The following is an 18523-nucleotide window of genomic DNA, read 5'->3' as shown; positions in this document are numbered from 1 at the left end:
AATGCCTGCCTCATGGAGGCATTGGAAAGTGATTGCCCAAAATTGATACCTAGTAAGTGGAGAACCATTGCTGTGTCAAAACAAATCCCCATCGGATTCCCCTCTCAACTGAACAAACTCGGTGAGGGCTTTGACTGGGCAGAGCTCTTTTACAGAACAGGGCCCTAGACTTATAATTTGACCCTTTTCAAACTGCTCAGTTTTTGATTGGTGGAGATGCAACAAGACCCCATCTTCAGGGACCAGCAGGTCCTTCATCTGCAACAGTGAACTGGAATTATCTAATTTTGATGGTCTCACCAACTCACCAATCTGAAAAGCGCATAGTGTAGCTGCCTTAAATAATCTTGCTTTGAATTGGTCGGGGCAGACAGCTTTCCAAGCTTGGCCCAACTGAATAAGTATCCAGGGGAACATGGGTGTGCACACGTCTTTGTCAGACCAACCTTCAATCAGCTTTTTAACCCTGAAGTCGCCGACCAGATCAGGGTAACCATGAGCCTTAGTACAAAAAGTCAGGGCAGACATCTTCCCCTGAATGGTGCGGGGAACCAAACCTTTAAAATGTGTGTGAACCACAAATTGTTGCATGTGGTCTACTGTTATAGGCCATGGTCTTCCCATGCCTTCATTTGCATAAAGCAAAAAAAATTCTTCACATGCCACTGCATAGCTGCGCCTGGTACTTGGATAAATCGCTAAGCTTATGGCTTTGTTGGCTCCAAGGCTCCATATAATTTGCGGCAATATCTCTGGATGAAGTTGAGCCTCTAGGGCCAATGCCCTGAACTGATTGATCTGTTAAGGGGACAGGGCATCAGCCAGCTCATTCTCAACATCAGGTACATGATAAGCCTGGAACACATCTTGTACTCCAGGCCATGTAGTGTAAAGGCTCTCATGAATCTCATAACCTTCTGTGAGTTAGATGCGAGGGTATGCACTACATGAACTACCACCATATTTTCACCGAAAAGTTACTGAGGAGTTGGCCCAAACATCGGTTCAAGCCATAGGGCTGCTAGAATAAGGAAGAATTACAGAAGTGTGAGATCACAGATGACTTCGGAGTCACTCCATGTCTTGAGAAACAAACTGGCACATTAACAGCTCCTAAAGCAAATGCAATATCCTAACAATCTGGCAGCATCAGAGTGACTTGGAAGTCTGCTCGCAAGTGGAGTTCATCTCTCCAAAATGAAATCCCTTTGAATCCATCCCAGAAATGCAACCATGTGCATAGCTCATTTTTCATGTCTGCTGACACTTCTCTACTGTGATGTGGCCTCTTTAAACCATTCATGGCTCCGCAAAGTCTTCTCATATCATCATTTTGTGTCCGCTGACACCTTTCTCCTGTGATGTCTCCTCTTTACACCACTCATGGCTCCAAAAAGCCTTCTCAGGTAATCAGGCTTCTGACCAGGTGATAACCACTGGGGTACAGAGCCATCCCATACTTTGAAGCAGCAGGATGCCTCACCAAGTAGAAAGGCTAAGCCCAAAAGTGTTAGGTAGCACACTAAGGACTGGCGGGAAACTTCCCAGTGGAGTAACCATCCCCCAGGCCATATTCCCTCCATGTGTGGTATAAATTGTGTGGGTGTGGATTCACCTGGAGGTATAAGTGCAGTAGTCATCTAGATAACTGCAGTCAACTCATATGGACAAGAATTAAACACAGCAAGATAACAGAAGGAATAAGAAAAGGAAAGGTAATAGGAAAACAGCTGATGAGCACTCTGAGCTGAAGGATAGAAGCTGGGTGGGTGAAAATGAAACCGCCTGTTTTCCAGCAGCTGCACGGGAGAAGGCAGAGAAGGCAGCAAACTTTTCAGAGAAGGCAGCAAAAAGGCTACTGTAGAGGGACCCAGCCTTCTTAAAGGCATGGTCCCTCTTCTACCGGCGGGCAAAGCCTCCCCACAATGGCTACCCAGCACCATCTTGGAGAGGTCACTCCATGTCTCCCACACTTTACTTTTATTCCCAAGATAAGAGGATTCATCTAGCAATACATTTAAGATTCGTCTACATCATCAAGTAATTATGGACTAGTATAAATTGTAGCATCATATTCTCCATCTGGATTTGCTTTGGAAGGACCAATGCAAAGTAAGGGAGCCTGGAGGATATGTTATAAGCAAGTTCACTTTGTGACATCATGCAACTTTATTCTTTATCATGGGGCACCTCATCAAGGTATTAATAAAGCTAGACAATCTCCCATAGAAAAAGGAGCAGGAAAAATTTAGGAAGTTGAAAGAAAGCTGCATAATGAGATGATTAACAAAAGACAGGTTGAATTTTTTTTGTCTTTATTTGCTCCATTTATCAATGCACATTGTTATTTATAGGAGAATGCAAATATCCTGACATTAATTCACAAAACTGCCCTACAAACAATGTAAGGAATTGTTAAATGAAATGAAAAATGCAAGCTATTGAAAATGTGAAGTGATTGTGCTGGCTTTATGCAAGTATGAATAACACTAACTATAGTAAAATAATAATGATACTAATAAATAAGTTCTTATTTCAGTACTGAATAAAACTTTAACTTTCATCTCCAGAAAATTAAACAATATTTGAAATATACATTTTGCTTTGTATTTATTATTATATGGCTCCTATGAGAATAAGGAAAAGATAACTGTAGGCTTCTGGTTGAATCATTTTGTTACTCAAACTTGCTTACTTTGAAAATGTCTACTTAAACTGCAAGATCTTTAAATATCATTGCTATTTATGAAACTGGATTTGCTAACGTTACAGAAATAAACACAGTACATAGCATGCATACTGAACATTTCTAAAACTGGCTTTTGTAAAGTGCAACCAACAATTAGAATTTTAACTTTAAAAAGTAATTAATTATAGTTCCAAGGCTCCCAAAATAGTTATACTTATGTTTTCCAAACGTTTTCCTTGCTTTCCTGTTTCTCAAAAATAAATTTTAAAGTAACTTTTTTAAAAAATTGCACACAAGCCTACAACAGAAAGCATATTTCCTCCTGTCTGTCTTTGTTGTCACCATAAGGCAACAGCAACTGACACAGGAAGAGTTGACACTTAAATTATGTGATAGCCTTCCTCAACTATTTAATGAGGTTGAGCCCATAACTATAACTAAAATATTACTATTATAAGACAAAAGAAGTGAGGTTATCCTCTATACAGTTACAACTGTGCAATAATGCAGTTATATCTTCATAATTAGGGGACGTGGTGACTGTGGGTTAAATCGCAGAAGCTTCTGTGCTGCAAGGTCAGAAAACCGGCAGTCATAAGATCGAATCCACACGATGGAGTGAGCTCCCATCACTTGTCCCAGCTCCTAGCAGTTTGAAAGCATGCAAATGCAAGTAGATAAATAGGTACCGCCATGGTGGGAAGGTAACAGCGTTTCTGTCTAGTTGCGCTGGCCATGTGACCACAGAAACTGTCTACAGACAAAACGCTGGCTCTATGGCTTGGAAATGGGGATGAGCACCGCGCCCTAGAGTCGGACATGACTGGATTAAATGTCATGGGGAACATTTACCTCTACCTATCCTCATAATTAGCTAATTAATTATTTGCAACTTAGTAATTATCTCTAAGTAATTACTTCTAAGCTCTTAGTGTAGCACTCTTAACAACCTTACAGGGATTTTTTTGTGGGGTGGGGTGGTGGGGAGATTTGCAACATATTTTATTGCTGTCATGTTATGATTTTTAAAAAATCAAAAATATGGGATATAAACCTTTGAAAATCAGTCTACAGACTGAAAAGTGGACAAAGGTAAAATATAAAGAATAGCTTACTGATTTTAATGGTGGATGGGATTACACAGGGAAATAGATTACATTTTGGACCACTTCTGAACTTGTTCAGTACACTCCATTTCCTGGAGAGCATATAAGGAAGGTATGAGGAATTGCATTCCAGCATGATCCCATTCTGTGCCCAAGCTGGACCTTCTTGGTCAAGCTGCAGGACTTTTTACTTTTGTGGGCTAGGCTGGAGTGATTCCCTGACAGACAGAAGGGTCACTTTAAAGGAGACTGACTCTGCAAAGCCACCTGTTCTGGTGCAAACATATGCCTTTCCAGCTGTCTGTTTACACCCCATATTTCAGGATTTGCTCTGCAGTTAGCATGGGGAAATTCAAAGTATTTTTCAGCAATTACACAATGCATGGACTGATATGAATCAGACTGGTCCTTTTTGCTTCTAATTGATATCCCCCACTCCCAGTATCAAAGGAAGGGCCCCCTGGACATACCAAATCTTATCAGATTAAGGGCCACTCTGAACAGTGGCACCAAAACAATGGAAGGGGGTTGTGTGATCAAATAAACCAAATACAACCATAAAAGACATTGAGAATCAGGCCACAGCAAAACCAAATCATGCTGATTCAGTTTATCAGTGTAGTCGCACCTTCTTTCTTTACTTTGCTACTGAAAATATTTACAGGCGTATACTCGTGTTTATGTAGTGGATTGAACCTATACAATAAAGTCCTGAGCTCACCTGTGTTCATCCTAATATATATTTTGAATCATGTTCTTTTGAGTAATACTGTATAACATATTTTAAAAAATATTTAAATGTATGTAGATTACAGATGTGCATATTTGGCTTCTTAGACTACACCTTACTGAACGCACAAGACAGAACTGAGTGGGGGGTGTTGTACTAAAAAAAAAAAAAAAGACAAATCTGCACTCCTCTAATCCATATATTGTTTATTTGCTAAAAACTTTAAAGAACACATAATGCTGCCAAATTCTCTTTGTGTGTGTGTGTGTGTGTGTGTGTGTGTGTGTGTGTGTGAGTGTGAGTGTGAGTGTGAGTGTGAGTGTGTGTGTGAGAGAGATACCAGGATTTTGGCATGAAACATGAACCAAATTCATTCAAGGATGTTATGACAGAAAAAAATTAGTGTTTGCTTTATGGTGATTCACTCATGTGGGTCATTACTTGGTGCAACCATCAGCTGATGAACATAAATATATGCCAGCCAGTTCCAAATAACATGCAAACAAAGATTTCTCACTTTTTTGTTGTGCTCCATTTCCTAGTGCTTTTGTTACCCACTATTTAAATAGATTGCTGATATTTTCCCATTTCCAATTCTCTGTAATGGAAGGCATATTCTCAACAAAAGAATGTATTCCACAGAACACATGTTCCAGGCTGAATGCAAGACTGTCTTCCAGAAATTATTGTTTTCATCTGGGAGGTGTACCTGATACTATGAAATTAGTGCCATCGTTTCCAATCAGAAATACAATAATCATTTGGAGCAATCCAACTGGGCTTGGAGACATGATCATGCTGCTATATTTTCTTGTTCTCTTTAAGATATGTTTGTATATGTAACTTCCTTTAAGGTTTATAAAGATGTGTGACAAGCACATAAATATTTATTAATATGTATTTGCTGAATTACAAACACACACACACACACACACACACACACACACACACACACAAGCAATTTAAAACCCAAGTTTTCATAGTTCACCATCTCAAAGGCCAGGAAGTTGAAAGCCAATGTGTTGATGTTTCAACTGACATTCTATGTGAAGAGGAATGCTACTATGCGATGTATCAAATTGTCCTTGTTTACCACTTATCCTTTAAGCACACAATTTATCCATTGCCTTAGTCTTTGTGGCCCAAAGACATAGATAGAGGATAGAGTGCTGCGGAACAACAAAGATGTGCATCTTTTACCTGGTGCTGATTTGCCTTGTAAAGTAGCTGAGCCTTTTTCTATACTGCTAAATCCTCCTCTGAGGTCTCTCATGCCTATTTTGCTGCTTAGACCAGCAGGTGTAAAGTGTACATGTGCATATGTCACACACTCTACTACCTGTTTGTGCCATGACCCAGAAGATAATTACTCCCAAACCCTTACACTAAGTTTGGGGTTGCAGTTTAAACTTGTGAGCAGGGATTCTTTCTGTTGAATTACCTCGATCAAGAGCTCAGGAAAAGAGACAGTTTCCCCTTTTACCCTGCTGCCAAAGTGACAGGCTTACTTCACAGTGCCCTTTTAAAAATAAGATTTTTTTTTTTTTTTTTTTTTTTGGTGAAACACAGCTCTGTCGACTAGGTGGATACTGACAAACCATGGCTGAAATTCTGCTGCTTACTATACTAAGTCACAGCTAGAGTTGGCCCATTGAATCAGTGGGGATTGGATGAGTCAACTCATTCACAGGTTGCACATCTACTCTGATTATAATTTACTGAATTAATCTGCAGTAATTCATCCCATGTATCATAGCATTGACCTGTCTGTTTCTATACAAGCTTGTGCTTGAATATAGTTGTAAACCTGTGCCAGTCTCTCTCACCTCAGACCTGGAGATTGTTCTGGGATTGTTCGTGCAGATTTCCTAAGTATGCTACAGGCAATTTTTATAGCAGCTTTTGGGTGGATGCTTCTTAAATGGGGTAGGAATTAAGAGTGCCCTGGTGTATTTTCCACCAAATATGAATACCCCTCTTCCAAAAATTCTCCTACATTTGTCAATCTGAAATGTTTCAGACATACTGTATGTAGTACTGCTAGAAAACAGAAGGATCCTTACACATTACGTATATCAAATTCTGTAAAATTCTATTTTGAGAAGGAGAATTGAAGCTGTCTGGCATATACAGTATTGCAAGGCCTTTTCCACTGTGGGTTTAATAAGGAATGACAACTGCAGTGCTTTTTTTGAACTGCTGGTCAAAAATTTACTAAAACCACCAGAAGGACCCTTGCCTGACAAGCCTGAATAAAGTACACTAGTAATTTTCACCAAAATGTGTCAGAAATATATTATATGCCTATTCAAAAGTAGGAAAAAGGAGCTCAGTGTCTAATTTTTCAGCACTTTAGTGTGCTGCTGTAGCTTTCACAGTGATTGCCACATAGGTTTGAATTCTGGCATAGCTTTAGCATCCATCATGAATTTCATACAACTACCCGAACAACTATCATTTTTATAAGCAGAATTTAAAAATTTACAGTGGCAGAGCCTATGTTACTGTTGTTGGTATTGCTGCTCACCTTAACTAAAGGGACACTGTTATATCCCTTTAATACTGCAGTAAAAATGTGTAATGATTGAGGTTGTTTTTATTAATGGTTGTTGTGGGTTTTTCGGGCTCTTTGGCTGTGTTCTGAAGGTTGTGTTACATACAGCACTGATGTTACCTGTCTGTCATGGGTTTGGAGGGAAAGTTCCATCCTATGGGGAGTGGAAGGCGGGACATCAGGAGGAGGGGCTGTACTGTATATATATGTGGAGCGTGTGTGGAGAAGCTGGAGGAGAAGCTGAGGAAAAGCTGAGAGAAGAAGCTTGAGTGGGAGTCTGTGTGTCAGACAGGGTACTACTGTGTGTCAGTCAGTACCAACCTGATAGGTTCAGGTGTCTGTATGGTTAGCCAGAACTGATAGGTTCAGGGTCTGTGCTTCAAGTTAAGTGTTCTGTGTGAACCAAACTGTGTGTATGTATGATTGAGACTAAGCCACGTTACTGTATCTTATTCACTTGATCCTTTTATTTTTCCCTGTGTGTTATTTAATAAACCTTGTTCTTTTATTTGTTAAAAATCCATCCCTGGTCTGTGTGACTTCTTATAGGGAATGGTTGGTGGCAGCTTAGTGAAACTGTGGCATATCCCAGTAGGTCTGGGTTTGTCACATTGATTGGTGTCCAGCGTGTGGGATACGACTGGTCCAGTTGTCCAGTGGTCCAGCAAAGCCTTGGCAAGTGTGCCCAGAGCAAGGGGGGTCTAGTCAGGGACAATCTGAGGCGCGTAGGTAATCTTCTAGGTGTACCTCACGGGGAGGTGCGCTAGTGGAAGAACGTGCCAACTGGGGAGACTAGATTAGGGAGCTCTGAGGCAGCCTGTTTTGGCGGGAAAAAAGCTGAGGCAAAACTGTGTAGTAGCAGTGATTTAGCCTGCCTGCTGAGAGGCCTAGCAGAGGGGGGTAGACTCTGGCTCGCAACTGTTGCAAATTAGTGCTGAAGAACAGCAGTAATCTATAGAAAGCTGGTTCTGAGGCAAAAGAAAAAAAAAGTGGTCGCTTTATTCTGAGGCTTGACTTTTGAAAGCAGCCTGTTCTGGGGGGGGGGGGATTATGCCCTTGACTCGAAGCCAAATGGCAGAAATGGGTGAAGTGAAAGACCCACAGGTGGACCAAGGTTCTGAGGATGAATTTGGCTCAGTGCAGGATGAGAGCACGGGAGAACAGAACCCAGAACTCAGAAAAATACTCCTAGCCCAACAGCATGAACTGAGGGTGAGGGAAATGGAGGAAGTGAGAGAACCACAGGGAGACCTAAGAAACTTTAAGTTATCTCTAGAACATGAATTCAGAATGAAAGAACTAGAGAAGGAGGAACAAATTGAACAGCTTAAAATGAGAGGAAGAGAAAGAGCTGAAATCAGTCAGGCAGAGGCAGATGCCAAGGAAAGGGGAATGGCCATGAGGATAAAAGAGATGGAACTGAAACACAGAATTAGAATGGCACAATTAGAATTAACATTCCTCAATAAGAGAAATAACAATTTATCAGTTGAAGAAATTTTGGAAAAAGAAAAGTATGAGGCTCAGGCCAGACAAAGTGAGCAAGATCTTGAAAAATATAATCAGCAAAAAGACATTAAATTAAAGGAAATCAGAGATAAGACTGAAGAAAAAGTAAAAGAGATAAAAGCTAGGGCTGAGGAAGAAATTTTACAGATCAGGGCTGAGTTTGAGGCTAAGCGAAAGGAGCTGGATTTGAGAATAAAAGGGAAGAAATTGCAGCAAGGGGGAGGGGCCCATGGTGAAGGGAAGCCCTCAGACATGAAACCAAGACCTCAGATTTTGGAGGGAAAACTAAAACCAGAGGAGAAAGACTCCAAGTACAGCAGAAAATGTTATTTCTGTCAGGGAAAGGGCCATCTAATCTCAGGGTGTGAGAAATGGAAGCAGATAAAGGGAAATGTGCCTCAGGATTCGAGTGGAACCAAGCCAAAAGCTGTGTTCTGTGTCCAGAAAGAGCAAAGCTCCTTGTCACTGAGGGAGCCTGTTGCCATGGCTACTCAATCTGGAACAGTTACATCTGCTGATCAGGCTGAGGAAAATGGTCCTCTTGTGGAGGTCAAGCGCTGCTTGCTCGTGAGAACAGATTCTCAGTTGTTTGAAACAGCAGGGGTGGACGTAGGAATACTTGACCATCAGTATCGGGGGCTGAGGGACACTTGTTCCCAGGTGACCCTGTGCCATCCAGATATTATTCCTAGGGAATATATAATCCCAAATGAGAGCATGAAGGTGGCAGGGATTGAGGGGCAGGTGATCTCACTGCCAGTAGCGGAGGTACCTGTGAACTTTCAAGGCTGGAGGGGAGTTTGGCGGCTAGCGATTTCATCGACTCTGCCAGCAGCCGTGCTCGTGGGAAATGACCTGGCTGAACATGTGAAACGGGTGCTAGTGATTACACGTTCACAAGCCACCACGGGGACAGTACTGATGAGCCAGAGACGGAAGCAGAGGGGAGTTCAGAAGCTGTGGTGGAAACCTTAACCACAGACAGCCGATTTGGCCAAGAGCAAAAGGCAGACGCCACTCTCCAAAAGTGTTTTGAACAGGTGACTGACGCCCAGCTAACACCTGAAACCCCAGTGAGATTTCGAGAGAAAAAGGGGATTTTGTATAGAGAGACCCTGAGGAATATCTCAAAAGGGGGAGATGGGATCCGAAGTCAGCTAGTGGTACCTGAAAAGTATCGCCCCATGATCTTACAAAGGGGGCACTCTGACATGTTTGCTGCGCACTTAGGGGTGAACAAAACACAGCAGAGAATCACACAGAATTTTTACTGGCCTGACATAGGGAAGCAGATCAGGGAGTTCTGTAAACAATGTGATGTGTGTCAAAGGCAGGGGAATAACCGCGACAGGACCAAAGCAAAGTTGTGCCCTTTGCCTGTGATTGACACTCCGTTCAAATGCATAGGGGTGGATATTGTGGGACCTTTGCCCAAGGCCACAAAGAGGGGGAACAGGTTCATTCTCACCATTGTGGACCATGCCACGAGGTACCCTGAAGCCATACCCTTGACTAACATTGAAACTAACACAGTGGCAGATGCCTTGGTGGGGTATATGTCCAGGATGGGATTTGCCTCAGAAATAATCACAGATTTGGGCGCATCGTTCACATCGAAGCTCATGAAACGCTTATGGCAAATCTGTGGAATTAAGCACAAGGAAACCACTGCCTATCACCCTGAAAGTAATGGGTTAACTGAGAAGTTCAATGGGACTCTAATGCGCATGATTAGGGCTTACTTGGCAGAGAATCCAAACAATTGGGACCAGAAGCTGCAATCCCTTTTGTTTGCTTATCGATCAGTGCCACAAGCCAGTACCGGGTTCAGTCCGTTTGAACTTTTATTTGGGAGAAGGGTGAAAGGGCCCCTTGATTTGATCAAACAAAATTGGGAGCAGATCACCCAGGATGACCCACAAGACGTTGTGACATATATAGACTCTTTAAGGAATGACCTAAAGAGAAACCTAGAGCTAGCAGCAGAGACCCTGCAAGCTCAAAAGGTCAGAAAGAAAGCTTGGGATGACCAGGAAGGCAGGGAGAGGCGCTTTGACCCAGGGGAGGAAGTGCTTTGGCCTAGGCCCTGCAAAGAGAACAAACTGCAGCTGGGTAGCCCAGAAATAAAATACTTGGGTCACATAGTAGGGGGAGGAGTGATAAAACCCCTAGAGGCCAAGATAGAAGCAGTTCGTGATTGGCCCAGGCCCAACACCAAGAGAAAAGTCAAATCATTTCTTGGGTTGGTGGGCTACTACAGAAAGTTCATCCCGAGGTTTAGCGAGATTGCGGCTCCGCTGACCGATCTGACGAGGAAGAAGACTGATGACCGCATCCCGTGGACCAGCGACTGTGAGGAGGCGTTCCAGAGGTTGAAGCAGGCGCTAATCAACTATCCAGTGCTGCGTGCTCCAGACTTCGACCGGGAGTTCATCATCTACACCGATGCGTCTAACAGCGGGGTAGGAGCAGTTCTTTGCCAGGAGGATGAAAATGGTGACCAGCATCCAGTGTCCTACCTGAGTAGGAAACTCCAGAAAGGTGAGAGACATTTGGCAACCGTGGAGAAGGAGTGCCTGGCCATAGTCTACGCGATCCAGAAGGCCAAGCCTTACATCTGGGGAAGACATTTTCTTCTGTGCACTGACCATTCACCACTGCAATGGTTAAAGACAATGAAAACCCACAATAGCAAACTTATGAGGTGGGCTTTAAACCTGCAAGACTATGACTTTGAAGTGAAGGTGGTCAGAGGGTCAGTGAACTGTGTTGCTGACGCCTTGTCAAGAAGACCTGAAGAATGAAGACGGCGAAAGAAACATGGACTATGTATATATTTTGGTGACCAAAAGTCAAATGTGTCTGTTTATTAAACATGTTGGTTTGTATGAATAAAGGTAACTTGATGTATTGTTAATGGTAAATGTTTAAATGCCTAATAGAGTGTAAGTATAAGTAAGTATGGTATTGTATGTTATTATATGACTGTTTTTGTTTGTTTTGGGTCCAGGTTGTTTTTTGGTGAAAAGCACCTTAGCTTTCCCCCTACAAAACAACTTATAAAGAGGGGAGGTGTTACATACAGCACTGATGTTACCTGTCTGTCATGGGTTTGGAGGGAAAGTTCCATCCTATGGGGAGTGGAAGGCGGGACATCAGGAGGAGGGGCTGTACTGTATATATATGTGGAGCGTGTGTGGAGAAGCTGGAGGAGAAGCTGAGGAAAAGCTGAGAGAAGAAGCTTGAGTGGGAGTCTGTGTGTCAGACAGGGTACTACTGTGTGTCAGTCAGTACCAACCTGATAGGTTCAGGTGTCTGTATGGTTAGCCAGAACTGATAGGTTCAGGGTCTGTGCTTCAAGTTAAGTGTTCTGTGTGAACCAAACTGTGTGTATGTATGATTGAGACTAAGCCACGTTACTGTATCTTATTCACTTGATCCTTTTATTTTTCCCTGTGTGTTATTTAATAAACCTTGTTCTTTTATTTGTTAAAAATCCATCCCTGGTCTGTGTGACTTCTTATAGGGAATGGTTGGTGGCAGCTTAGTGAAACTGTGGCATATCCCAGTAGGTCTGGGTTTGTCACAGGTTGTTCTTCCTAACATTTCACCATTCTCTGTGGCCGGCATCTTCAGACGACAGGAGGTATTTATTAAACTTGCAAAGAAACCAATGACACTCCACAAAAGCACAGAGCTTTTATTTTAATTTATTATCACTTACTGCCCATGAGCCTAGTTTGTAACATTGACAGGTTAGGGGCCAGTGAAAGCTGATAACGGCACTCCACAAAGGCAGAGAGCCACCTGGGCAGGGACTCTTTGCCTGCCCACTCGAGGAGTGACAGGCAAGCCTGGCTCAATGTGAGCTTTTAAAAACAGGCCTAGTGGTCTGCTTCGTCCTCTTCCCTGCCTGACAAATGACCCACCCTCCCACCAAGGGTAAGAATGACTGTAGCTGGTCAATTCAGGGCCAGATGGAAATTTTTGACCTGCACCAAACTGACTCTAGGCTGCAGGTGGTTTTTTTGCTCATCCCATTCTTATTCCCAGGAACCACATGGGATCTAAATAGGTCACTGGCAGTACGGTCACTGAACAGGGTAGATTCAGGTGAGTTCCAGGGTGGGCACCCAGAGGGTGCAAGGGACCCCTCCTCTCTCTTTTTTTGGAATATTTATTTAAGGACAGGGTAGAGTATACAAAAAGGGGGAATAGGGAAAAGGGAAAAAGGGTTAGGGGGATAGGAGAACACAAAGTATACAATCATCCAATCAATTCATATCACAATAACAAATCAACTTTTTGCTTTTTCACAATTTGATTACCCTCCTGCTTTCATGGTGGGATGTGGTGGCGCTGTGGGCTAAACCGCAGAAGCCTGTGCTGCAAGGTCAGAAGACCAAGCAGTCGTAAGATCGAATCCACGTGACGGAGTGAGCACCCGTCGCTTGTCCCAGCTCCCGCCAACCTAGCGCTTCGAAAGCATGCAAATGCAAGTAGATAAATAGGGACCACTTCGGTGGGAAGGTAACAGCGTTCCGTGTCTAAGTCGCACTGGCCATGTGACCACGGAAAGATTGTCTTCGGACAAAACGCTGGCTCTATGGCTTGAAGAGCGGGATGAGCGCCACCCCCTAGAGTCGGACACGACTGGACAAAAATTGTCAAGGGGAACCTTTACCTTTACCTTTTACCTGCTTTCATCTTATCATTTAATTTTAGTTTAATTCTATGTTATTCCAACACTATCTGGTAACTGCAGCCATTTATACAATACATCCCATCGTTCAGTTTTCTTTTGAATTGAACATTCTTTCAGCCCATCTGACAGGATATCCATTTTTGTCGTTTGCGATATTTTCCAAATAAGTTTCTCTTGTTTCAGTATCTCTGCTTTCTTGAGATTTTTAACATAATGCTTTTTAATTTTGGAAGCTGCATAGGTCACCTGATGACTCTTTATCCCATCTATGTTACCTGGTGTCATGCCCAATAAAGTCAGTTCTGAAGTTTGTGCAACTTCATTTAACTGTTGTTTGGCATCTAATGTCCCCTCTTTCATCACTTTCATCAGATATTCTATTTTGCTAAGACCTTCAGTCACTTCCTGAAACCCTGTTATTATTGTCTTTTGCATAGTAATCTGCCATTCCTTTTCTATTTCTTGTACCAATATTCCAAAACTTTGAGCTTGCGCAGACCAAGTCTCCATTTAATGTCTTAAATATTGGGGGGTCATCTCAGGCTTTCAAATAAGTGGGGTTTGTATAGATGATACTATGTCCTTAACCACAGTGATCACCCCTTAGATATCCTTCAACAGTTTCCACAATTTTATCAACAATCCAAACCCTAATCATAAACCTCCCCTTAGATCTCCCTCCAATTTTTATCCAAATATTATTATATAAAAATCAACTTTCAACCTAGCAAATTCAAATTCAAATAGAACTGTGTCACAATTATTTCTTCTTCTCCCAAGTCTAGCAAGCTACTATTATCAGACTCACACACAGTCCAACAAACCAAAACAACAATCACAGAGTCTCAGACTGTCCAGTAGTTGTCCTTGAAGCCCGTCTTATGATCTTTCTATTAACCCATTGATACTCCTCAGTCCAGTCGACCACGTCAGCTCCTTCTTTCTTCTCCAGAAAACCACCAGATTCTATTATCAAAAGTTCACAGAGTCCAGGAAAGAAAAAAGAGAAATACATCCAAGCCAAACTGCATTCACAAAACTCAAGTCTCTTGAACCCTGTCCGATGGTATTACTGTCTGGGATTCTTTTCCAGAAACACAAGATTTATTTTTCCGTCTCACTCCCTCGGTTTTGAAACCAGTCTGCTGTATTAAGAGTTAGTTAGTTCACTCTGCTTTTGAGGAAGACTGATAAGATAGGCTCACCACTGCTTTTCTTCTTTCAGCCAAATATTTTCATTCTTATTTTCAGCTTAATGGGGCTGTTTCATAAATCAAAGTCTTCAGCTTACTTAGTTGTTATATATTTTAAGCTTATATTGGTTGTTCTCTTCTCCCCTGGTAAAGGGTTACTCATGGCTCAGTGCCAAATATGGCTCACCGCCTCCGATCCGTGCTGGGTGATTTCTTCAGAGGGAAGAAGTCCGGGTTTGCCTCCCATTCTTCTCTTTCTGCTGCTCACCATCTGCTTCAGAGAGAATTCTCCTAGACTCTCCTTCAATCCCCATTTCAAAAAGGGGATCCCAGACCGGACGGGTTCCAGTTTTTCTAGAGAGCTCTTCTCTGGAGCTACTGGCAGCACCGCAACAAAGCCCCACCTCGGGACACCTCCTCTCAGAATTGCATTTACAGAGGTTTGTCTGAGGGGAGAGAAAACAGGGAGACCCTAGGGGATGCTGGGCACTTGGAGTCTAGAGACTCGGGTAGAGGGTGGCCCCAGGTACTCAAGGTGGTTAAAAGTTAAATAGTCAATAAAGTTGTGGCTCTAGTTCTAACCCATATTACTGTGTCTCATCTTTTTATTTTGGGTTGGGTGGGCAATGACATTTCATTTTAAGGCACCATCACTGAACACTAGATTTGCAGGAACCAGCAGACATTTTGTTGATTTACCTACAAGATCCTCACAAAGAGGAGGAGGAGAAGAAGTTGAGGCAAACAAAGGTCTTAATTTCTGAAGTCTTGTTCAATTGTTTCTGAACTGCTAGTTTTATTTGATCAAATTTTACCTTCAGAAGTATTTATGGCCATTCCAACTGCTTGACACAAGCCTATATATTTCTCCCACCTTCTATGCATATATTGTAGACAGCGATGCATTCAGCAAAGTAAAAAGTGGGCAACACTACTGGAATGTCAGCCAGTCATCAGCCTGTTTCTACATCTGTGAGAAGGGGATATAAAATGGTAAATGTGTGTCCTTATAAATATAGCACACATGGTGTAAATGAATGTGTTTTGATGGTGTGAAACAGGGATTAATTCACAGTGGCAGAGAAACACATCCATATATTATATTATATATTATATGTACTGCCAAATTAAAATTAAATTAAAATTAAACCTTTAAAGAAGGAAGAAAGCATGTCCTTTGGGTAATCTGCATCTACATTGCATAGTTCTTACACCCTCCACTGCAGACATTTACTTTATATCTAGCTTCCTGTAACTGAAAAAATCACATCAGCAGGTAACAACTTTTTGTTCTCCAGGCTCCCAGTAGTTAACTGAATGCAGTCTTTTCAGGGTAGTTTAATTGAAGAAAACAGGGAAAGCTGAAAGCTCTTAGAAAGTGATCAACACTCTAGTTCGTTAATATCTCTCAGGAAATGCTGAGTGACAGCTAAACCACTATCTTTTTATCCCTGGGCTGTTCTGTCATTCTGTCTCTTATTACCCACCTACGTCCCATCTCGTTTTTCTATTCTCTGGCAACTCTCTTCCTGTGACTTGACTCTTAAAATGTTCAAGAAGTTGTGCACATAGGTTGTATTATTAGTAGGTGTCAAATCTTTATTCATTAAGTTCATTTGGTTTTCTGATTATTTATATGATCCTTTAGCCTTCTGTAGCTGATTATACAGCATTCTTTCTTGAATTTTAACTCTACTCTTCCCAATATACATATTTTAAATTGTAATGTATTCAAAATTCTCTAGTTTTATTAGAAAAAAAGTATTTCCCTCCCCCTTTCTTTTTAGGGTGAAGCACTGAATTAATTTGAATTGAAAAACAGAGGCACAAATGAAAACAGAAAGAAGATTACAATAGACATATTTCAGATATTCTGGACTCCAGCTCATAGAGCCTGAAGATTATTTAAAAAGCAAAAATAAATTAACTGAACACCTACAGCCCAAAGATCAAAACATCAGAAACTAAACCCACTGAACAACAAGCTGATTTTGGAAGTTAAACAATGTCACTATTGAGCACTTGGATGGGAAAACAACAGGGCAAACTGGGAGTTAGTTGGGCTAGGCCAGTGTCCTTCTCAAAACATTGGGGATTCATTTGCACGTTGGGAAAACCTGATCTCCTCTGCTTTGATCCAAAGTTTTATAAATAGGGTCCCTGCTGATTTCCGGCAGTAAAATCACTGTAGCCATCCATGCAAATATAAACAATTATCATGTTTCAGGAGTTGGCAGGGGCAGAGGCAGAGAAAACTGTGAATGTGTTTGTATAAAGCTGCCTGATGTGATGAGGTACTAACTGGCAACTTCCACTGGGACCACGCCCTTCCCTTTGCGTCCTTTTAATCTTCCCCCTCCCCAAGTGACTTAGCACTAATCTCTTGCAACATTAACTTTGGAAAGAATTTCCTAAGAAAAATGTTTGGAGGCGACAGGTTAAGGAGAACTGACACCCCTGCGAGTGCTTCTTTGCACCCGTCCAGGTGACCACAGAATGCAGAATGCAGAGGAAAGTAATGCTAGAGAGTTGGAGGAAATTTACTTCACCCCTGCTGGCTGAACAAAATGAGATGGTTCCCCACTAAAGAGAGATGATTTCCCAACTGGGCTTCCCCATGCTGAGCTTTACATCATGCAGCCACCATTTTTTCATTTGATTTCATATGTGGCAAATCCAATGCAAACTGGGGGGTAAATGGCCAATTGAGTTGCCCACCACTATGGCTTCATGAAAGAAATAATCTGTATTTCAATAAATCATGCCCTGTCCTTCAGCATCGTTTCCATGAGGATTTTTTTAAAAAAGCTGAAAAACAAAAATCAAAATGAAACATAACAGTTTAGAGAATGCTAAAATGACAAAACTTTTAGAAACTTGGTAAAGTTAGTTTTACAATGGTTGGAAATAATGTTAACTATTTTAAAAGTTATTACATCAAGGTGCTATTGGAAATAACAGTATAGTTCTTGTGATATTGTATCATTTTGTGTTGTTCTATGAAGGTGTCTGCGCGCACGCCTGGCTGTGTGTGTGCTATACAGTTGTTGTTAATGATGTTTTATGATTTATCTCTTGCACCTTGCCTCTGGAGGTCATGGCCCTAAAAGGTGGCTTACTAAGAATGTAATAATAATAATAATAATAATAATAATAATAATAATAATAATAAGAAGAAGAAGAAGAAGAAGAAGAAGAAGAAGAAGAAGAAGAAGAAGAAGAAGAAGAACCACTTGTGTGTGTGTGTGTGTGTGTGTGTGTGTGTGTGTGTGTATGTATATATATCTCTGTGTGTATATATATCTCTATATATCTATATATATATAGGTATATAGGTATATATATATGTATATATGTATATATGTATATGTGTGTGTGTGTGTATGTGTATATATATATGTGTGTGTATATATATGTATATATGTATATATATGTGTGTGTGTATATATACATACACACACACATACACACACACACATACACACACACACACACACACACACACACACACATACATACATACATACATACATACATACATACATACATACAGATATATATACAGAAAATATATGTAATTTTCTGTATATATAAAGCCCTATAAATCTTGCAAATGTGTGAATTTTTAAGGTGAGGTGTTTTTCTTTTTGCAGTGATCTTGAAAGGTGGAAAAAAATTATTTGTCAAATCTGTCAAGTTCAACAGAATTCTTTTCCACCTCAGTCAGGAATAGAGCTGGCGGGACTGAAGCATATATCTATGGCTTCCTCTACACAGTTTGTTGGTGTGGGGGAATGAGAATTGAATCTGGCTAAAGAGATGGCAGATCTAAACAACAGAACTGGGTTCACTGAGTGAAGTGATTGACATTTGGCAGTCTTCTCTTTTCATACTGCTCACTTCTTTTCACTACTAAAAATGTATTCTGATGTTTTGTCCTTTTCCCCCACTTTTTTCACCTTGTTTTAATCTACTATTTCCTGTCATCTTGGTAAACTGTCACACTTCCTTCCGTTCTATCTCTTCCTTCTTAGTCA

Source organism: Pogona vitticeps, chromosome 5 (assembly GCF_051106095.1).
Source record: "Pogona vitticeps strain Pit_001003342236 chromosome 5, PviZW2.1, whole genome shotgun sequence".
Taxonomy (NCBI): Eukaryota; Metazoa; Chordata; class Lepidosauria; order Squamata; family Agamidae; genus Pogona; species Pogona vitticeps.
The sequence above is the reverse complement of the archived record's forward strand: the minus strand, read 5'-3'. Positions refer to the sequence as shown.